The 23,692-nt window shown below is 39.1% G+C and overlaps 1 protein-coding gene and 1 long non-coding RNA gene across 2 annotated transcripts in view; both read left to right on the top strand.

Annotated features, from left to right (window-relative positions):
• Positions 1-23,692, top strand: part of MARCHF11 (membrane associated ring-CH-type finger 11) — a 116,370-nt gene that overhangs the window by 13,029 nt on the left and 79,649 nt on the right. The gene's annotated exons all lie outside the window — the stretch shown is intronic.
• On the top strand, positions 255-22,118 carry LOC138845250 (uncharacterized). Its single transcript, XR_011382139.1, has 2 exons — positions 255-18,609; positions 18,981-22,118. It is a non-coding gene; the product is annotated as an uncharacterized lncRNA (long non-coding RNA).

Here is a 23,692-nt window from a genome sequence, read left to right as displayed (position 1 = left end):
CCTGTTGTTGACTTAACAAATTGACACTCTTGTTTATGGCATCAGTAATCACCCTAGGCTCTTGTCATGAGCTGCCAAGGCTATGGAAGCCCCCTGAGTTCACTGACTCTGATCATATTTAGACAAGGCCATGGTCAAAGAATTTCACTTATGTTCTTTTTTTCTTAAATATTTATTTATTTGAATGGTAGAGTTAGAGAGGGACAGAAAGAGGGAGAGAGGGAAGGAGGGAAGGAGGGAGGGAGGGAGAGAGGGAGAGGGAGAGGGAGAGAGGGAGAGATTATCTTCCACATGCTGGTTCATTCCTCAAGTGGCCACAATGACCAGAGCTGGGCTGATCCAAAGCCAGAAGCCAGCAGCTTCCACTGGGTCTCCTACTTGGGTTCAGGGACCCAAGAACTTGGCCATCCTGTTATATTTCCCAGATGCTTTAGCAGGTAGCTGGATTGGAAGTGGAGTAGCTGGATCTCAAGCTGGCACCCACATGGGATGCTGGCGCCACAGGGGGCACTTTTAGCCACTAACACCACAGCACCAGCTCCTTCACTTATATTCTTATAAAAGACTTTCAGAACACAGAAAATACTTTTCCCTGCCGTTTCCCCAAACTTCTTCCATAGTATTAGTTTCTTCTCTCTGTTACGTATTAAAATAAATATGTAAGTGACCTCTCTATTAATTTAAAAAATAAAATTAAAATCTCACAGTAGAGAAGAGTGCAGGATTTGCCAGACATAGAATATACATTCTTTTTATTTTTGTTTTTTACTTTTTTATTTTTTGACAGGCAGAGTAGACAGTGAGAGAGAGAGAGACAGAGAGAAAGGTCTTCCTTTGCCATTGGTTCACCCTCCAATGGCCGCTGCGGCCGGCGCACCACGCTGATCCGATGGCAGGAGCCAGGAACCAGGTGCTTTTCCTGGTCTCCCATGGGGTGCGGGGCCCAAGGACTTGGGCCATCCTCCACTGCACTCCCTGGCCACAGTAGAGAGCTGGCCTGGAAGAGGGGCAACCGGGACAGAATCCGGTGCCCCGACCGGGACTAGAACCCGGGGTGCCAGCGCTGCAAGGCGGAGGATTAGCCTAGTGAGCCGTGGCACCGGCCCTAGAATATACATTCAATACATATCTGTTTTATTTTTCATCTAAATAGTCAAGACTTCTCAAGTAATTTGAGAAGTCACTGAAAGGAGTATAAAAATGCTAAGCCAATAAGATTAAAACTAATGGTGCTTAAATTTGTTGGGTAGCTATGGGTGACACGGTTCTCAGGCCATGGAATGAACAACTCCTAGATATTGAGTGAGACCATATACTGGGGGATTTAGTGATATAAGAATGGGTGATGAATCTTCCTATCTACCATTTGCCTCCTCTCTCTGATCTACACACTGTTGATAGTAATGTGGTATCTGTTGCAGAAAAGGAAACTTGAGAAAGAAATGTGGTACTTTATTTTGGACATGCTAAAGCCCTGCTATAGTAAACTTTAGGGGAAATAAGAAACACCAACCATTTCTTGAATTCCTTGTGAGGAAAACTTCAACATTGAGAGAGGATGAATGCATGGAGATAACAGGGCATAACGATGCATTAGTGTTTGTTTATTTAGGGTATGAAAGATGATTTTACTCAAGTTCCATGGATACTCCATAAATATTTCATCTTTGTTATTATCTACTATGAATCCCATAATTAATACTTTTAAAATTATTTTTTATTTATTCAACAAATTAATCTTTACCTCATAACAGGCACTGTTCTGGGCCATGGAGTTAGAACGTGTATGGCTTATGCTTCCAATTAAATTCTTGATGATGGGGTACAGAAAATAAATACATGCAAAAAAAAAATAAATACATGCAAAAATTAGAAATTATATATTGTTAGTGTCTCTATTGGACATAAACTGAGTGTGATGGTCAATTTTTTGTGCCTGAGGATGCCCAGGATATTTGGTGAGGCTTTGTTTTGATTGTTTCTGTGAGAGTATTCCTGGAGAGATTATCATTTGAATCAGTAGACTGAGTAAAGCAAATCACCTCCCTAAAGTGAGTGGGTATCATCCAGTCAGTTAGAGGCCTGAATAGAACCAAAAAGCTGTCCCTGTTTCCAGTAAGGGGGAATTCCATGTGTCTGACTCTTCCCAGCTTGTATGTATTTTTTTGCTTGCCTTTGGATTTGAAGTGAAGCACTGGCTTCTTCCTGGGTCTTCAGCAAACTAGACCTTTGGATGTTAGGCTTCCGGAACTGTGCTGACAGCACTTCCGGTTCTCTGGCCTTAACATTTAAAGTAGATCTACATCATTAGCTCTCCTGGTCTCTGGCTGGTCTATGACAGATCTGGGACTTGTCAGCCTCTATGGTTGCATGAATTCAATTCCTTATAATTGCTTATACATACACACACACACACACACACACACATACCCTATTGTTTATGTTTATTTGGAAAATTCTAACTAATTGATTGGGTGATTTAAAAGGGCACAATGCAGTACTTGATTAGAACTGGGTATATCAGTATAAAATAATGTTTTATTTGGTAAAAGTATAAATGGTCACATATAAAAATATAGGAATGTGCTTTTGCATAGGATTATATTGCTACATATAACTGGCTCTGCCTGTTGAGAAGGCCCATTAATAGTGACATTCCAGTAGCAATTACCTCACCTGGAACCAGATTTTGGTTTCTAATATCATTCTCCAATAAAAGGAACAGGTCAAATGCAAAATGAAACTGGTGCATCTTGTGTCATGGTGTCAGAAAGTAATTCTGTGCTCAAAACATAAACAGAAGAATGGGATATATCCAGGGGACATGAAAGCCAACTTGAAAGAACCTCCCCCATAACTAAAGCAGGAATAATTTGAGCAAAAATTAAATTATAATGTAATATCAGATTGTCATTCAAGATATAATGTAAATATCCATGAGTGGATACTGATAAAAAATAAATGATTGAATAAATAAATGAGGGACAAGTGATAATCTCCCTTACAGAAGAATTCCAAATAATTTATGAGTATTTATAATTTCCCATCCCAGAAATTGATCTCAATTCCCCTTATTCCTTTAGTGTGAACTGTACTTAGTGATTTAGAGTTGTAATAGTGTAAAACAGGGGAAGAAGGAGTAACCTTACTGTGGAGAAGTCCAGAAAACACTGCTTTAACCAAGTGATCAAATCTAACATTGTATCTAGTGTTATCAATGGTAACTCATGTTGATAGTATGTACGCTTGATGTGATATCATGAGAAATATATCAGACAAAACTGTTATGGCCATCTACAAAATACCTAATACTCCACCAAGATAAAGAAGAACAAGGAAAGCCCGAAAAACTCATAGAACAGTGGAAACAAAGGAGAAATGGTGAATAAATGTAATATAGCATCTGAATAGGAAGCTGGGAAACCAGCTTGGACATTAGTAATAACTCATGAAATCCTCATAATGTATGGAGCTTAGTCATTGAAATTGGTTATTAAAAGTATACCATTGTAATGTAAGGTATTAAAAATAGGGAAACTGGGTGCAGAGTATATGTAAACTCTTAAGAACTTTTAAACTTTTATAAAAGTCAACTCTATTTTAAAATTAAGTTTATTATGAAGACACAATAGTATGGGGAAGGCCAGATGTAGCTAGACAGGAAGGGAGAGGTGAAATACGAGGTTAGACCTAAAGCTCGACTATGATCTTGCTTTAGAAAAACTCTGATGAGAATTCTGGAAGAACTGTGAAACTAAATACTAGGTACTAAAGAGCTTAGGGTGTTTCAGGCAATAAAATGAAGACCATGTGGGATGTGGGAGGAAGACTGTGAGTGGGGAGAAGTGGGAAATGACATGGGGCATGTAGGGCTATACCTTACCATGTAGGCCAGTTTGAGAAACTAGCATTTCCAGTCTAAGAGCAGTGGAAGGTTATTGGAGGATTTTAGGCAGAGAAACAGCATGATGATGATAATAATAATAATAAATGACAGGTTCCTTTGAAGGCTTTGTGGACACTGTACTGGAGAGAGGCAAGGGTTGAAAACATGGATGCTGTTAGAATGCTCCCTCAAAAGGACATAGTGGTGCTTATGCTAGGATGATAATGTCAGATATGGAGGAAAATGATCCATTTGAAAATGTGTTGATAGTAGAAGCTGCAAGTTTTTAAATTTTGTTTTGTAATTTATTTGGTGACAAAACATCTGAACTGAGTTGAAGCTACTTGTCGTTTTAATCTATGTCACTTAGGGTCAATAGTCATATATTTTGCTGTGAAAATACTGAGATTGGTTATAGAGTGCTGCCCTAGAGTTTGCTGATGCTGTGGTTTTCCATAATGTACTGAAAATGTGCCATACTGAATTTTTGAAGTCGGGAAATTTGGAATTTCTGTAGTACATATGTTTTGGGTAAGAGATTTTTAGCTTAAAATACGATCTGTCCTGGAGAATAGTCCATGGGTACGTGAGAAGATTGTGTATTCCACTTTTGTTAAGTGGAGTGTTCTTAGATATCTTTTTGGGATAGTTGATTTACAGCATTAGGTGTAGTTGATGGATAGTGTTGCCCGAGTCATCTATTTCCTTGTTGATTTCATAACTAGTTGAAAGCGGAATATTGAAGGTCCTGACTAATATTGTCAAATCATCTATGTCTCAATAAATTTTGTTTGTTTTTCCTTGATGTATTTTTGGACTCTGTTACATGTAGTGTGCTATATCTTCCTGAAGGATTGACCATTTTATAACAGAATGTCATTTGTCTTTATGTCTTACTCTGTTTGTGTTGCTATAACAAAATACCTCAGGCTGGGTAATTTGTAAAGAATATAAATTTATATATTTCTCAAAGTTTTAGAGGCTGCAAGTCCAGAATCAAGGCACCAACAGGTTTGGTGTCTTACAAAGGCATACTCTTCATTTCCAAGGTGGTGCCTTGTTGCTGCATTTTCTGGAGGGGATGAATGTTGTGTCCTCACGTAGTAGAAGAGCAGGAGAAAGTGAACTTCCCCCCTCCATCTTTTTTACAAGGTCCTGAATCCAATAGCCACAAGTGCTTCACCCTCATGACTTAATCACCTCTTTAAGACCCAACTCTAAAAACTATTACATTGGTGATTAAACCATCATTTAAACCATAGCACTCTAGTAACAAGCTCAATCTTTTTTTAAAAATATTTATTTATTTATTTAAAAGTCAGAGTTACACAGAGAGAGGAGAGGCAGAGAGAGAGAGAGAGATCCTTCATCCAATGGTTCGCTCCCAAATTGGCCGCAACAGCTGGAGCTGCGCCAAGGAGCAGGAGCTTCTTCCGGGTCTCCCACACGGGTGCAGGGGCCCAACGACTTGGGCCATCTTCTACTGCTTTCCCAGGCCATAGCAGAGAGCTGGATTGGAAGTGGAGCAGCCGGGTCTGGAACCGGCGCCCATATGGGATGCTGGCGCTTCAGGCCAAGGTGTTAACCCACAGCGCCACAGCGCCACAGCACCAGCCCCAACAAGCTCAATCTTAACATTTGTAGCTACTCCAGCTCTCTTTTGGTTATTTTTTTTTTTTTGACAGGCAGAGTGGACAGTGAGAGAGAGAGACAGAGAGAAAGGTCTTCCTTTTGCTGTTGGTTCACCCTTCAATGGCCGCCGCGGCTGGCGCGCTGTGGCAGGTGCACTGCGCTGATCCGATGGCAGGAGCCAGGATCCAGGTGCTTTTCCTGGTCTCCCATGTGTTGCAGTGCCCAAGCACTTGGGCCATCCTCCACTGCACTCCCAGGCCATAGCAGAGAGCTGGCCTGGAAGAGGGGCAACCGGGACAGAATCCAGTGCCCCGACCGGGACTAGAACCCGGTGTGCCGGTGCCGCAAGGTGGAGGATTAGCCTATTGAGCCACGGCGCTGGCCTGGTTACTGTTTGTATGTCTATCTTTTTTATTTAAAAGATACATTTACTCTTTGAATCTAAGGTGTTTTTCTTGCATAGATAATATCAATTGGATTGTTGAGTACAGGATTTTGGACCTGTATGTGGTTGTTTCTGGAAGAGAGCCATATAAAACCAACAGTATTGTAAAGATTGCTTTTTGATTTTGAAATTATCATTTTAAGCAAGTCTCAGAATCTACAACTGTGGTTAATATGTGTTGTCCGAGATTGTGTGTTTTGAATTCTTAATTAGAATCACTGCAAATACCCTGTTAATGTGTGTATTTGCTCCTATAACTTGTATAGAAGCCATTTGAGACCTGTGTAATTGAGGATTTGTGAGACTCTACTTGTCAGGTAAATAAGAGATCCTTACTGCCATTCATAGAAGTCAGTGACTTCTTGCACAGCTGCAGAGCCTCATGAGTAGGAAATCACATCGGCACAGTCAGCCTTTGTAACTGCAGCCATGCTTTTCAAAATTTTGTTATGTATTTTCTAGAAGAGTTAAAATTTTAAGAGGATCAGTGTAACAGAGTGGAAATAGCATGAACATTGGCAATATGCAGTCCAGGTCCAGATTTTAGCACAGCCACTTACTAAGCTGTGTGACCAACAGTGGTACCATATGTATTAACTATATATATATGTGTATGTGTGTATATACATACACATATACTATATATCACATGTATTAACTCCTCAGTGTTGCTGGAATGATTAAATTATGCAGCCTTTTCAAGGTATGTGATGTTTGATGGTCTCTTATTGATTCCTGTCATCTAACCTTGGTAGAAGAAAACTTAAAATACGCATAATTCTGTTGGATTTTGTATTTATAAATTTATTCATTCATTTATTTATTCATACTAATCATTTAATGAATATTCACTAATTATTTACTCAGTGCTAGGTACTATATGAGGCACTAAGGATGAGAAAAACAAAAAAGAAAATATTCTAGTCCTCAGTGTCATTAAGTCCCAGGAAGACTGATAACATATAAGTAGAAATTCCAAGTAAAAGAATCAGTGAAATGATTATTTGTAAATGCCAAGGAATAAAATTTGGCAATGAAGGTGATTGTGAAATGTTGAGAGGTAATATTAAATTTTTAGACAGGATGGCTAGGGAAGGCTACAAATTCATGGTGTTTGATTTGGTTGACAGAATTTTTTTATATATGGCTTTCTTGATATGTGGCATGCTAGGGACAAACACTATGGTATGTTGGGTAAGGCCACTGCCTGTGGTGCTGGCATCCCATATAGGCTTTGGTTAAGGTCGGGCTGCTCCACTTCTGATCCAGCTCTCTGCTATGACCTGGAAAAGCAATGGAAGATGGCCCGTGTCCTTGGGTCCCTGCACCCATGTGGGAGACTTGGAGGAAGCTCTTGGCTCCTGGCTTTGGATTGGCACAGCTCCAGCAGTTGTGGCCATTTGAGGAGTGAACCATCTGATGGAAGACCTCTCTCTCTCTCTCTCTCTCTCTCTCTCTCTCTCTCTCTGCCTCTTCTTTCTGTGTAGCTCTGACTTTCAAATAAATCAATACAAAATAGGGCATGCTAGTGAATATTTACCAGCATTAGTTTTCCTATTGTTGTACATTTCATTCAAGGATCTGCTTTTCTGTATGTGAACTGGAAAAGTCATTACTTAGAGCCCAGAGTTTTATAACTTGTGTTAATATGTTAAAAGTCTTGATGGATATTCAATTTCGTTTTTAAATTTTTATTAATGCCAGCACCGCAGCTCACTAGGCTAATCCTCCGCTGTGCGGCACCAGCAGACAGGGTTCTAGTCCCGGTCGGGGTGCCGGGTTCTGTCCCGGTTGTCCCCCTTCCAGGCCAGCTCTCTGCTGTGGCCAGGGAGTACAGTGGAGGATGGCCCAAGTGCTTGGGTCCTTCACCCCATGGGAGACCAGGATAAGCACCTGGCTCCTGCCATTGGATCAGCGTGGTGCGCTGGCTGCAGCGCGCCGGCCGCGGTGGCCATTGGAAGGTGAACCAACAGCAAAGGAAGACCTTTCTCTCTGTCTCTCTCTCTCTCACTGTCCACTCTGCCTGTCAAAAAATTTTTTTTATTAATATAAAGAGAACAGATTTCATGTGTTACATAAATACAGTTCTTTATTTGCATGTATTTCATGAATAAAACATGAGAGAAAGGTACCTCCTTCTTTGATGGCCCTGTTCTTTCCACTGGGATCTCACTCGCAGAGATCTTTCATTTAGGTTGTTGTTTTTTTTTTTTTTTTTTTTTTTTTTTTTTTTTTTTTTTTGCCAGAGTGTCTTGGCTTTCCATGCCTAAAATACTCTCATGGGCTCTTCAGCCAGATCTGAATGCCTTAAGGGCTGATTCTGAGGCCAGAGTGCTGTTTAGAACATCTGCCATTCTATGAGTCTGCTGTGTATCTCGCTTCCCATGTTGGATCGTTCTCTCCCTTTTTTATTCTATCAGTTAGTATTAGCAGACACTAGTCTTGTTTGTGTGATCCCTTTGACTCTTAGACCTATTAGTGTGATCAATTGTGAACTGAAATTGATCACTTGGACTAGTGAGATGGCATTGGTACATGTAATCTTGATGGGATTGTATTGGAATCCCCTGGCACATTTCTAACTCCACCATTTGGGGCAAGTGCGATTGAGCATGTCCCAAATTGTATATCTCCTCCCTCTCTTATTCCCACTCTTATATTTAACAGGCAGCACTTTTCAGTTAAATTTCAACAACTAAGAATAAATGTGTGTTAATTACAGAGTTCAACCAATAGTATTAACTAGAACAATTAACACTCTTATGTATGATGTCAGTGTTCACCTGAGGCTCTTGAAATGAGCTGCCTAGGCTATGGAAGCCTTTTGGATCCACTAACTCGACAAGGCTGTAAGCAAAGTGGAAGTTCTCTCTTCCCTTCAGAGAAAAGTATATCCTCCTTTGGTGGCAACTTCTTTCCAATGGGGTCTCGCTCACAGAGATCCTTCATGTGGAATTTTATTTATTTATTTATTTATTTTGTCACAGTGCCTTGGCTTTCCATGCCTGAAATGGCTCCCTGGGCTTTTGAATTAGACCAGAATACCTTAAGGGCTGATTCTGAGGTCAGAGTGCTATTAAATACAGGTCTCAGAAGACAACCATACTTCCTTCCCTTTCTCTTAGTTCATATTCAGTATATTATAGTGAAGATTTAAGACTTGTTTTAGGAGCAAGGAAAAAGTACAGTCAGACAAATATGTAGAGAATAATAGTGAAAATGTATTCTGATGTTTGATACAAAGATGCTTAATTTGCTTCTCCTAATGATTTAAAATTTATATTTCATGTTCACAGGTCAATCTACAAAGTTATCTAAGGGTTAAGGTATTAAAGGTGTTTCCATATTTGAGGAGTTAGATCTCTGTAGAATTATCATTATTTTTAATATTTCTTTTTATAAATATAGTGTTAAAAAAGTGAAAACAAATTTTGGACCTCTTTTTTCATTGGACCAGTACAAATGTTTTGTTAAAACACATAATTTTTGAGATGGATCATTTTGAAAAGAAGTTCCATCATCTCATTCAGTGTCATCTGGAAATTTGGCTATTTGGAGAGTGAATATTTGAGACTGTAATTTTCAATATAATATAATTGGGAGACAGTGAAGTGGTTTGTTCATGACTTGGCCACTATGAAGGACATGCAATGACTTAAAGAGGGGAAATGACTTTTTATGTTGTTCCTGGAGCTACAAAGATTGATATTTGGGCTCCCAAATCTATTTGAAATAAATGGCTTCCATTTATCATTTCAGTGGGATGCTGGGCTGCTCATATTTTTATAATTTCTGCCACTGACAGAGAATAATATGAATATAAAGGAGTTGTGAAGAGTAAAGATTCATCTCCTTCAGAAAAGTTTAGTAATATGGACAGTTTTTTGAGCTTATGGTGCCAGTCAACCTTAATGGGATAATGAGCCCCCAAATTTGATAGGAAATGTCTTTTATAACTTAATGCCTTTAACTCTCAGAGGCCATCAGTGTAAGTGAGTTATTAAGAACCTTCTTATTCAACAGAAAATTGGTGGTCATTTTGAGGAGTATAAGATGCTATATTCATGAACACACTCAGGAAGGGAGCAAAGATCATTTTTAGGATAACTATTCTCTATCGAGCCCTTGTCTGGCTTTCCTGTATTTGGTTGATTACTCTCATAGTGGCTGATTTATATCCTTTGTTAGAAGTTTGAAACCTTTCAAAATAAGTCAGTAGGTCTTTTAGGTTTAGATGAGAATGCATCCGAAGCCCTGGGCTCTATCCGATTACATGTCAGAACTTCACTAGGCAACTCCGCCCTCTAGTGTATCATATAAACTCTGATTATGTTTTTGGAATTTGACCCATGGTGTACAAAGTTCCATTAAAGTTAGACATATTTCTGTACTTTTTTTTTTATCTTTTACTGCTCACCTAATTGTTTGAGCAAAGTCTGCTTTTCTATTTGATTGTATTTTGATTTGGTCAAGCATTTTCTGTTTTCTTTTTTCTACTTTGCCATTTTGGAGGGGTTTAAGTATTTACTCTCTTCAGAGGTTTTGAAATGGGTATTTCTTAAATAGTTTAAGAATATAAAGTGTGTGAAATCAAGCAGAATGTTAAAGTAATTTAAAATTATTTTGTAGAGTACATTAAAATTTTTATTGCCTAATGTATATCTTGGTGTAACATATTAAATAGAAGATGATTGTATTATCTATGGGCTCTGCCAAATATTCATAATATATTAATCATCAAATAATTTAGATACTTTTAGCAACCAAGACAAAATTTCTTAAATAACTTCACTTATTTGGATTAATGTATCTCAATGCAACTGTTGACCAATCAAAGGGGATGTTTTGTTATATAAAAGAGAAATGATTGCATTTTTGCTGCTTTTGTTTTGTCTTTCAGTTTTCAAAGAGGGCACTTTCTTCTGCTTAGGGCAACATCTTTTTCAAAGAGAATTAGATGAGAAGCAATTTTCCTGATGTAAAACTTATGAACTATATTTGAAAATGAGGTTTTTAATGACTACTTATTGTTTTACTAATGACAAGTCATCTTGCTTGAGGGACTTTTTTTTCTAAGCAGCAGTAAGTTCTTAGTTAACAATCAGAGGAATGTTAATTAAGCTGTAACTATTTAGGCACCAACCATCTCTTGAGGATCAATATTTGGTAGGAGAATGTGTAAAGAGTAATTATCTCCGGCTGCTTGTGAATCTCTAGGAATCACTCTGCACCCTGGAGGTAACTGGAAATGACAAAGAAATCAAAGAAGAAAGAAGGAGAGAGTTGATTTTCTTTTTCTAAATGGGAAATATAATTTTATTTTAGAGCTACAAGTCATTTTAAGAATATTTTTTTTTTATTTTTTTTTATTTTTGACAGGCAGAGTGGACAGTGAGAGAGAGAGACAGAGAGAGAAAGGTCTTCCTTTGCCGTTGGTTCACCCTCCAATGGCCGCCGCGGCTGGTGCGCTGCGGCCGGCGCACCGCGCTGATCCGATGGCAGGAGCCAGGATCCAGGTGCTTTTCCTGGTCTCCCATGGGGTGCAGGGCCCAAGCACCTGGGCCATCCTCCACTGCACTCCCTGGCCATAGCAGAGAGCTGGCCTGGAAGAGGGGCAACCGGGACAGAATCCGGCGCCCCAACCGGGACTAGAACCCGGTGTGCCGGCGCCGCAAGGTCATTTTAAGAATATTAATAATATTAATATTAATTAGACAAACAGATTCTTTGTCTGGAAGCAGATGAGTACCCTTTCCACATCAATGAGACCAAAATTGTTCTTGATTTAATGCCAAAAATTATGGCCATTAGTTACTGAAAATGATTAAGGACGCACAGGTATCTCTAAAGAACTTGGTTCCTAACAGTGTCCCTGCCTTATTGGATGGCTAACTCATTTATCAAGAAGTGTATGAAGCCATGGCAAGTTGTGGAAGCAAGGTTATGCTCTGTCAGGGAAAACCATTTCAACTCTGTGGTGTTCAAATGTCTTACAGGTTGACCTGGGACAAGCAGGGTTTACTTTTAAGGTCTGTCAAATGATGGTGTAAATTCACTAAATCTATTTCATTTTTATATAATGTTTTCAAAATGGACCACTTTCCTCAGCATCATATATTGAAGAGATTATTCTTCCTTCATTGTGTGGTCTTGGAGCCTTTCTTTAAAATCAATAAACAATAAATGGGTCCATTTGCTTCTGGGCTGTCTATTCTGTTCTCTCTGTATACGTCTGCTTTTTAAAAATTTTATTTAAGGTGTACAAATTTATTTATTTCATGTATACAGATTTAGGGACATAGTGGTACTTCCCACCCCATCCTCCCTCCAGCCCTTCTCCCACTCTTCCTCCTCCTTCCTTTCCTAATCCCTCTTTTCATTTTTACAATGATCTACTTTCAGTTTGTTACACTCATAAGATTTAACCCTACACTAAGAGTTCAACAAATAGTAAGAAAAAAAAATCTACTCAGGGCTATAAACAATAATTGAAGCTCAAAATGTCAATTTCACTCCGATGCATTACATTTTGGGTGCTCTATTAGTTACCACAGAATAGGGAAAGCATATGAATGTCTTTCGGGGACTGGCTTATTTTTACTAAGTATAATGGTTTCCAGTTGCATTCATCCTGGTACAAAAGACAGGAATTTCATTATTTTTTACGGCTTAGTAGTATTCCACAGTGCTTATATACCATAATTTCTTTATCCAGTTATCAGTTGATGGACATCTGGGTTGATTCCATATCTTAGCTGTTGTGAATTGAGCTGCAGTAAACATGGGAGTACAGATAACTCTTTCATGTGCTAATTTCATTTCCCTTGGGTAAATTCCCAGGAGTGAGATTGCTGGGTCATATGGTATATTTATTTTCAGCTTTCTGAGATACCTCCATACTGCCATCTGTTTTAATGCCAGTACCTTGCTACTTTTATCATTATAGCTTTGTTGTGTATTTTGAAGTCAGGTAGTGTGATACCTCCAACTTTATTCTTTTTACTCTTGTTTTGGGTCTTTGGGGTCCATTGTGTGGTTCATACAGGTTTTAAGATTGTTTTTCCTAATTCTGTTTAGATTGATATTAGAATTTAGACAGATTATTATTGAATATGTACATTGTTTTGGGGAGTGTGGACATTTTAACAGTATTTTCTGTTAAATGAACAGAATTTTCTGTCCATGAACACAGGATATTTTTCCATTTAGGTGAGTCATCTTCAGTTTATTTTCTTTCTTACATCTCCTTGGTTAAATTTATTCCTAAGGGCCTGACATTGTGGCAAAATAAGTAAAGCTGCAGCCTGCAACGCCAGCATCCTATACTGGAGTGCTGGTTTGAGTCACAGCTGCTCTGCTTCCAGTCCAGATCCCTGTTTGTGTGCTTGGCAAGGCAACAAAGAATTGCTGAAGTGCTTGTGCTCCTGCCACCCTTGTGTGAAACCTGGATAAAGCTCTGAGCTCTTAGCTTTGGCCTGGACCAGTGCCTGCCTTTGTGGCCATTTGAGGAGTAAACCAATGGATAGAAGAACTCTTTCTCTTTCCCTCCCCAACCCCCATCATTCTGCCTTTCAAATAAATAAATAAAACTTTCAAAAATTTATTCCTAAGTATTTTTGGTTGCTATTGTAAATGGGATTTTTTTTTTAAAAATTCTTTATTGGCTAATATTTTTGCATCTATGTTCATTAAGGATATTGGCTTGCAATTTTCTTGTAGTATCCTTACCTTACTTTGGTGCCAGATCAATGCTAGTTTTATAAATTCAGTTTGAAACTATTCTCTTTTTCATATCCTTTGGAAGAGTTTAAGAAGGACTGGTATTATTCTTTAAATGTCTGGCAGAATTCAACAGTAAAGACATCATGTCTTGGGATTTTCTTTGGAGGAAGTCTTTTTATTATTGAATCAATTTTCTTACTCATTAATGGTCTGTTCAGATTTCTTATTTCTTCAGTCTTGGAAGGTTCTATGTAACTAGGAATTTATCTATTGCTTCAAGATTATCCAATTTTTTGCCTAGCATTGCTGAGAGTATTGTCATAGGATCCTTTGTATTTCTGTGGCATCAGTTGTAATGTCTTCTCTTTCATTTACATGTACATTTCTTTCTCTTCTCCATTTTTCTTAGTTTAGGTAAAGGTGTGTCAACTTTGCTTATTTTCTAGGAAACTAATTCTTATTTTCTTTTCTGTTTTTTTTTTCCAGTCTTTGTTTCATCTATTAATGTTCTAATATTTATTCCTTCCTTCCTTCCTTCCTTCCTTCCTTCCTTCCTTCCTTCCTTCCTTCCTTCCTTCCTTCCTTCCTTCCTTCCTTTCGACAGGCAGAGTTAGACAGTGAGAGAGAGAGAAAGGCAGAGAGAAAGGTCTTCCTTTCATTGATTCACCCCCAAAATGGCCACTACGGCCAGCATGCTGCACTGATCCAAAGTCAGGAGCTCAGTAAGTCATTGTTGGGAGCCAGGAACTCAATCCAGGTCTCCCAGGTGAAAGACAAGGACCTAACTCTTTGAGCCACCAGCTACTTCTTCCCAGGATGCACATTAGCAGGAGACTGAGTTGTCAGCAGAACTGGTACTTAAACCCCAACATTCTGATATGAGATGCAGCATCCCAAGTGACATCTTGATCACTGCACCAAATGCTCCTTAGTTTGAGATTTTAAGGGAATAAATGTATAAATACACCACAGTTTATATAAAGACATAGTGATTTTGCCTTATCAAAAGTTGAACCATATTTCTAGGTCAAAATAGGTTTCATAGAATATTTAAAAAGCTAACCATGCTGAAACAGTATAAATTGGTATGATTAGTTTATAGTCAAATGTCATGGTGGTGTATGTTTTAATTTGGACAGGTAGAAAAATATTCTTCATCAAGTTTTAATGAAATAAATGATTTATGTTACTCATTAATTGACTCAGCAGTAAACCCTAGGGTATCAAATAAAGTAAACAGATACCTGTTTTGCATGGTAAAGAAGATGTTTTCAGCAGTTAAAACTTTAGCAAACCGCAGAACATATTAATTTGTATCTCAGTATAAGAATAATTATTAATAACTATGTTACAGCAAAGAGTTGGTATAAAACTGGGATCGTTTTCAATTAAACAGCAAAAAATCTCATTGAGAGTAAGGAGAGAAATTCTTTTTTTTTTAAACTTTGATTTAGTAAATATAATTTTCCAAAGTAGTTTATGGATTACAATGGCTTTTCCCCCCCCATAACTTCCCTCTCACCCACAACCCTCCCATCTCCCACTCCCTCTCCCATTCCATTCACATCAAGATTCATTTTCAATTATCTGTATATACAGAAGATCGATTTAGTATATATTAAGTAAAGATTTCATCAGTTTGCACCCACACAGAACATAAAGTGTAAAATACTGTTTCAGTACTAGTTATAGCATTAATTCACATTGGACAACACAGAAATTCTTAACACTGATATGTCTCTAAATTTCATGTTCTGTATGAAAAGAGCAGTTTAACCATTTACCAGTAGTTCTACCCTGACGCATGATTAACACCTTCACAGAGAATGATGAGAATATTGGGCACTGTGGAAGATAGTTTGACTTTATAGTTTGAAGGCAAGGCCCCTAATTTCAAATAAAGTGCTGACTACAGTTGACTGACAGTCTTACTATATGAAAAGTAACAGAGCTTCTTATCAGTAGTTAGTCAGAATTATGCCAGCTCTTTAAGTTAGGGAACTTATTGCTCATGTCTTGTCAGAGTCTAATGATGGAGTATCTTCTAGATGTCTTATCAAAACCAAGCAGTTTCAGAAAAATGCTTGTACAGCGATTACATAGTACCAGTATTGTCTTTTATACCAAGTGTATTCAGAAATCAGAATGCAAAATATGCTATAAACTTACAAATATTTATGGAACAAAGCTAACTTGATTGCTTAGCAAAAGGCTGTGGAAGGTGATGCAGATTTAGACAAGTATCTACTTTAAGAAAATCTCAACATGTCATTTCCAGGACTGAAAATGTTTCTTCAACAGTTTTGAGAGTGGTTTGTAGTAGTGTGCTAATGGTATGTTTGGACATCTCCCGTTGTATTCACCTTCTCGCTGTCTATGACTGAACCATCAGTGAGCTCAGAAAAGAGCCACATTTATTATGAGGTGTGTGCTGCATGCAACACCTGCTTCTGGAGGTGCTCACTGACAGCAGGAATAGATGCTGTTTACTGAGCCCTTGTGTGCTAGGGCCTTGCAGATTGCCCAATAGGAACGCCTCAGTGTAAAAATGCTGTAAGAATGGTCAGGTTAGAAAATGTGTCAGTTTAAGTTGTTCTGAGATAAAAAAGATGATTTTGACCTTCTCGAATGAGAGATGTTTCTATCAGTTTGGGAGCATGGGAAAAGCAGTTCCATCCAGTTAGTTAGGGAACCTGAATCCCCATTCATGGGGTCCCCCACATCCTAATATGAGTTGGAGTAACTCTAATATTTTATTGAACTGTTTTTAATGACACAAGTAATTCAGGAGTATGTAATCTTGGTAGAGTGTGTGTTAAACTTTAAATAATTCAGGTTATATAGGAAATCCATAGAGTAAAAATAGATAATTTCTTCTTTTACTTACCTACCATTCACCCCGCCCCGCCCCGCATCTCTCTCCTCCATTTGCTTCTGTGAAAAGAATGGTCTGTTGCCTTCTCAGGCCTTCAGAAAATTCATTTACAGGTATAGACATCTGTGTCTGTGTGTTTATATTGCTTTTTTTCCCCCAGCTGGGGAGATGCCGCACTCTGCAGCTTCTGCCACTACACACATTGTTATTAACATGTACTACTCTCTCTTTAAATCAATGCTTTATTTTACCTAGAATGAATGTAATAATTTAACAGTTTTGCTGGTGAGGGTCATTAGGCAGTTTCTAATTTTTCACTATTTTAAAAATGATACAGTGAGCTCTGCACACGCATTAAGTATATTACTCTAGGGTACAGTCATATCTGGAAATGGTTAGATGTTGCGTTGGAGTATGTGCCATAAGCTTTGAATTGGTGCTTACAGATTACCCTCCTTGAGCACTGTAGTAGGATGAATTTTCATCAGCATTGTATGACATGGTTAATTATTAATGAATTAAATTATTGATGTTGCATGGAAATTATGCTTTGTTATTTTCATTTGCATTTCCACGATTGCTAGCAAGTATGGATGTTGTTTTCTTTGCTTAATGACCATCGATATAGATCTGTGTGTTTGTGTATGAATTATATTCTTATATACTTTATCTCTGATTGAAATTAAGCTTATTAAGTTTTAAATGTACATTAACCCATTGTAAACTTTCTTCCTTTTTTGTCATTTGATCTGTTTCAGTTCCATGATTTGCCATTCAATTGGGAGATACCCATCAACAAATCATAAAGTTAATTTTTAAAATATGAGGATTGCCTTTCTATTACTGATTTCTAGCTTAATTGCCTATAATTAGAAAATACATTTGAGAGAGTGAGTGTTTAGCTGAGCAGTTAAGATGCCTGTGTCCCACATTGGAGTACCTGGCTGTAATTCCTGGCTCCTGCTCCAGATTCTACCTTCCCACCAAAGGATACCTTGGAAGGAGCAGCAATGGCTCAGGTAATTGGGTTCCTATCACCCACATTGGAGACTTCTTTGTGTTTCTAGCTCCTGACTCCAGTTCTGGCCCAGCCTGGGTCATTTGGTACATTTGAGAAGTGACCCAGTAGATGGGGGTGTGCTCTGTCTCTCTCTCTGTCAAATATGTGAATAAATAAAATATGATTGGCTTGAATTCATTATTATAACATTTGCCAAGACTTGAATTTTGACCATATATATAATTTTTGTAAACATGACATATGAGCTTAAAAAGAATGTGCTTCCTTTAGTTGCTGCATGGAGTTTTTCAAGTTTAATTCTATTGTCCAGTAGAGTTTGCTTCAACCTTTAAGGAATTCTTTGATTTTCTAAGGTGAAGCTAACAGATTTATGCTGGAACTGTAGCTGATGAAATCCCATTGTGTCATTTTCCCAAAGGTATCAGATAGCATTTGGCTTAGATTGTCAATGATGAAAATACAAAGTAGCTGAAGTTCAGAAAAGGTCAGAATTGCTTTCTCTCATAAAAATTCTTAGATAAGGTGCTCCAGAGCTTTGAAGTAATCTGTATTGTCACAGTCCAATATCTTCTTGTATTATTGTCTTGATACATGTGATTTCTATTCTTAAATTCATATTGCTGCCCCCAGATGGCTGCTTAGCTCCATATATCACATCTGTATTCCATTTGTAGGGTGGAAAAAGAGGGAAAAGCATTTTAATCCAGAGATGCTTAGAAATATTTAGAGGACTTTTCCCAAAGTTGCACACAACACTTCAGACTATATCTCATGGACAACAACCTGATTGCATGATCACATCTAGCTACAAAGCAAGCTAGGAAGTATGTTTATTCTGATGATTCTGTGACAAGCTGAATTTTGAGAGTTTTTATTTTTAACTGAGAAAAGAGGCTGGGTAGATACTGAGCAACAATTAGCATTCCTTGCTATAACCAGTTCTGTCACTATGTCCATCTATCAAGGTATTATTCAGCTTTTCATTACTGTAAATAATATGTAAAAGAAGCTATTTGTGAAGGAGGGAGGTTTATTTTTTTTTATTTTTTATTTTTTTTGACAGGCAGAGTGGACAGTGAGAGAGAGAGACAGAGAGAAAGGTCTTCCTTTGCCATTGGTTCACCCTCCAATGGCCGCCGCGGCTGGTGCGCTGCGGCCGGCGCACCGCGCTGATCCGATGGCAGGAGCCAGGAGCCAGGTGCTTTTCCTGGTCTCCCATGGGGTGCAGCGCCCAAGCACCTGGGCCATCCTCCACTGCACCCCCTGGCCACAGCAGAGGGCTGGCCTGGAAGAGGGGCAACCAGGACAGAATCCGGCGCCCCTACCGGGACTAGAACCCGGTGTGCCGGCTCCGCTAGGCGGAGGATTAGCCTAGTGAGCCGCGGCGCCGGCCAGGGAGGTTTATTTTGATCCATTGTTTAGGTCTCTGGTGAGATCAGAGGAGGGCAATGGAAGAGAGAGAGAACAACCAGACCCAACTCTCAGGAACCTACAACCAACCATTTCGTGAAAACTGCCTTCCAAGGCCACACTCTCAGTGCTCTAAGGACCTCTCACTAGGCCTCAAATTCTAAACACCATAATTGACTTAAGTTTCTACTTTTTATGAGTTTGAGAATTAAGCATCTGCGTGAGTTTGGGAGCCATATCTTCTCCAAACTATGGCGATCAATCAATAGTTTATTGAATACAAATGTCATACAGTATAAAGAATATTGCATGGATGATTTTTTTGCTGAAATACTTAGTATTCTACCTTTACTTAGACTAACATTGCATTGAATATCGTGTACTCTTTCTTAAGGGGCACTTTAGCAACTCCCAGGTAGCTAGAGGGTGACATTCCAGGTTTTAATTGAGGTAGTCATTTCCAGATGCAGGCGTGATTTCTTTTTTTTTTTTTTTCTTTTGACAGGCAGAGTGGACAGAGAGAGAGAGACAGAAAGGTTTTCCTTTTACCATTGGTTCACCCTCCGATGGCCACTGCGGCCGGCGTGCTGCGGCCAGCGCACTGCGCTGATCCGAAGCCAGGAGCTAGGTGCTTCTCCTGGTCTCCCATGTGGGTGCAGGGCCCAAGCACTTGGGCCATAGCAGAGAGCTGGACTGGAAGAGGAGCAACCCAGACAGAATCCGGTGCCCCGACGGGGACTAGAACCCGGTGTGCCGGTGCCACAGGTGGAGGATTAGCCTATTGAGCTGCGGCGCTGACCCGCAGGTGTGATTTCTATGCTTCAAGTGACTTGTGATTCTACCAATGAATTACCCAGGTTTCCCCAGCCCTGGAAAACCAGAATCCCGTTTTAGTTATTGTGCTGATAACATTTATTTCTCTTCTATCAAAGCCCCTTTGTTCTAATTCTCCATGGAGAAATCTCCTGTACTTCCAAGTCTAATTCAAGAGCCATTCGTCCTCCAAGTCATTTATCATCATTGCTGTGTGTTCCTTTCCCTCCTGCACTTTCCGTGGTGCTTTCTCTTTGCCGTGCTCCTGTAGTTGTGTGCACATCTGTGTTTCTCTACAGCACTGTGAGGCATCTGGGACAGTCCACCAATCAAAGAAGCAGAAGTGAATGATTTACTGGTCACAAAACATGTTCATTTAATACCATAATACTTATTTTATACTATTTAAATGATCATATTACATTAAGGCAATTTACATTTTCTGTGATCAAAATGACATTCTTGGTGCTTAATCCTAGAAGTAAGTAGAGATTCATTTAGTTTAACTTCAAGTGGTGAGAGAACACATGATACTACTTATAGACATATCTTAATATTTTAGTTGATTTATTCATAGCCAAATAGAGGAAGTAGAATTTAGAGGCAGCACCAATTCCTGCAGTTTGATTCATCAGGGAGCACTTCATTGCATAAATTTTTCAAAGAAGTGATGAAACATTTTGGGTTCCTTTTGTGTTTCTGATTGGGATAAGGAATGGATGTTTGATTTTTCTGTGAAAGATGTTTGTAGGTGGCTGGCGCCATGGCTCACTAGGCTAATCCTCCACCTGCAGCGCTGGCACCCCGGGTTCTAGTCCCGGTTGGGGCGCTGGATTCTGTCCTGGTTGTTTCTCTTCCAGTCCAGCTCTCTGCTGTGGCCCGGGAGTGCAGTGGAGGATGGCCCAAGTCCTTGGGCCCTGCACCCCATGGAAGACCAGGAGGAAGCACCTGGCACCTGGGTTCGGATTGGTGCAGTGCGCTGGCCGCAGCAGCCATTTGGGAGGTGAACCAATGGAAAAGGAAGAACTTTCTCTCTGTCTCTCTGTCTCTCTTACTGTCTAACTCTGCCTGTCAAAAAAAAAAAAAAAGATGTTTGTAGGTGATCTTATCCTGTACTATTATACACCTCTGTGTTATCAGGATTTCTTTCTTTCTTTTTTTTTTTTTTTTTTTTTTTTGACAGGCAGAGTGGACAGTGAGAGAGAGAGACAGAGAAAGGTCTTCCTTTTTTTTCCCGTTGGTTCACCCCCCAGTGGCCGCTGTGGCCAGTGCACCATGCTGATCCGAAGCCAGGAGCCAGGTGCTTCTCCTGGTCTGCTATGTGGGTGCAGGGCCCAAGGACTTGGGCCATCCTCCACTGCACTCCTGGGCCACAGCAGAGAACTGGACTGGAAGAGGAGCAACCGGGACAGGATCCAGTGCCCCGACCGGGACTAGAACCTGGTGTGCCTGCGCCGCAGGCGGAGGATTAGCCTATTGAGCCACGGCGCCGGCCAGGATTTCTTTTCACCAGACTGGATCTTCAACAAAATTTGGCTTTGTTTCATAAGATGAATTAATTAAAGGGATCTGAGATGATTTGTGACAGGGATCTTGGTAACATTGTTATTACTCTTATATACCATAGATATATACAGAACACATATTTTTATTACATTTTTGAGTCATGGATTAGAAACTTGGAATGAATTCCATCTTTGGACAGAACTGGAAAAAGTTCTTTGTGAGACAGATGGGTGGGTAGGTAGAAATTGTCTGGCTTATATCATACCTCTTGTAAGTATACCAATTACTCTGCATTCATCTTGGTAGAAGCAAAAAAATGCATTTGGTAAAAGCCATTTATTCATAATGTAAATGTGAGTAAAGTAGAAATAAAAATTTTAAAAGGTCAACTCAAGCCTCTTCATGCTTAATGAGTGAGATACTGGAAATGCAGCTATTAGTGTTGGAATTAAAACATGAGTGTCTGATGTTCTCACTGTTAGCTGAACTTGTTCCAGAAGTGCTAGTAATGCATTTAGGAATAAGGACAACAATAAAAAAGGCATATGTACCCTTTCTCCACACTTACATCAACAGAGAATATTACACTTCATCTTTACCCCAAAATGGTTACAACACCAAAGCAAAGCTAAAAAAAAGAAACTCATTTTATTTGCATTTTACATTCCTTGTTTAGGAGGGGTTGGCAATGTTAGGAGTTAGATAAGATATATTTACCTGTGGCAATAACTGGAAACATGGAGAGGAAGAATTTTGATTGATAACACCTTTCAGTGGCTCCAAACACACACACACACACACACACACACACACACACAACTGACTCAAAGATATAAGAGTACACACTGCCAGGATTTTTTCCTGCTTGTAGACAAAGATGGATTCATTTGAAAGAGTGGAATATAGCAAAAATGTGGTTTTGGGAAAGGTTTTTGAGGCCGAAGAGCTGGATGCTGTGTTTGGAAAGTCTCCGAGGCATGTTTGGCTATAAAATGTGTGACTCTTTGCTTTGGTAAGCATACCTCAAAGAATTTACTCTAAGGATATAATTACCCACAGCTGAAATAATGAATATGTATACATGCTGATTTGTTTGTGACAGGGAAATATTGGCAAAGATCTACATGCTCATCTATGAGGGCTGGCTGGTGAGTGGTTATGTAGATCATGGTATCTCAGTACAATGGGTTCCTATAAAGTCAGTGAAATGTATTGCCTGGGAAAGATGTCCACATGCTGTTGTTGAGGGACAAAAATAAGATTATGGAACACATAAATGCTCTAACCTCACTTAGTAGTAGAATATAGATATAGACATATGCCTATAAATTTAAACATGTCTATGATATTCATTGAAAATCTTTGCTGCCCTCTTCCTCTTGGGACAAATGGGCATGCTGTATTAAGGGGATGGTTGAAGCACAAGGCAGCCTGACAAAACCTTCAAGCCTACATCTGCATATATTCTATTGGTCAAAGGAAATTCCATGGTAGGGTCAAGGGGCAGAAATTTCTTTTGTGGAGGTGGGAATAACTGCAGATACATGGATGACTAAGGGTATGGAAGATACTTGATCACAGTGTGTGTGTGTGTGTGTGTGTGTGTGTGTGTGTAACTTTGGTAGATGCTACCAAAGAATTTCCCTGGTGCTTGTACCAATTTATATTCCCACTTAGTTGCTCCATTTTCTAGAAGAAAAATGGTATTAAATTATTATGACTTTCATTATTATCACAGCAGCCAAAAAATATCCATAATATAAAGGGCTCCCTCCTTATCTCAACTTTTCATTACTCTTCTTCACTTTATTTAAGCCCTAGGTCTTTAAAAAAGATAACTAGTGACTTTATGGGGGGCAGGATTCATTTCAATTTCAAACGAAGGCTTTGGAAATTTTACTTCAAGGTTTGGGAGAGCAGCAGTGTTGGACGATATGAGGAGTACACTGAGTAAGATGTTTGGAGGGAGACTACTACTAGGTGGCTATTGGGTGGCTAGGGAAGTCTCAATAGTTAGGGTGGGGACAGGCAGTGAAAGAATATGACTTTTATTCCCTCTTTCCATCACTAAATCCACATTTGTGCACTTGCTTCTGAACAAAGGAATGTACTGATTATTGTTGGAGGCTGATAGCAGGGAAAGATTGCCAAATGTTAAGTGGGTCTATGTAGGCCAGGTGGAAAGAAGGAAAAGGGAGAAGAAAATCCCATGTAGGTACTGAATTTGGTCAATTTCTGGGTAGCCATTGATTCTTTATAAGCAGTATCAAAAGTGAGACTATAAAATATCATTACATTTATGATATATATATTTTATTATGCATATGTTTTCTTTTATAAATTTAATCCTATTAGTTTTCTTTTAACAAAAATAAATTAATA

The sequence above is a fragment of the Oryctolagus cuniculus genome, chromosome 14 (genome assembly GCF_964237555.1).
Source record: "Oryctolagus cuniculus chromosome 14, mOryCun1.1, whole genome shotgun sequence".
NCBI classification, from domain to species: domain Eukaryota; kingdom Metazoa; phylum Chordata; class Mammalia; order Lagomorpha; family Leporidae; genus Oryctolagus; species Oryctolagus cuniculus.
This window is presented reverse-complemented; position numbering and strand designations above follow the sequence as displayed.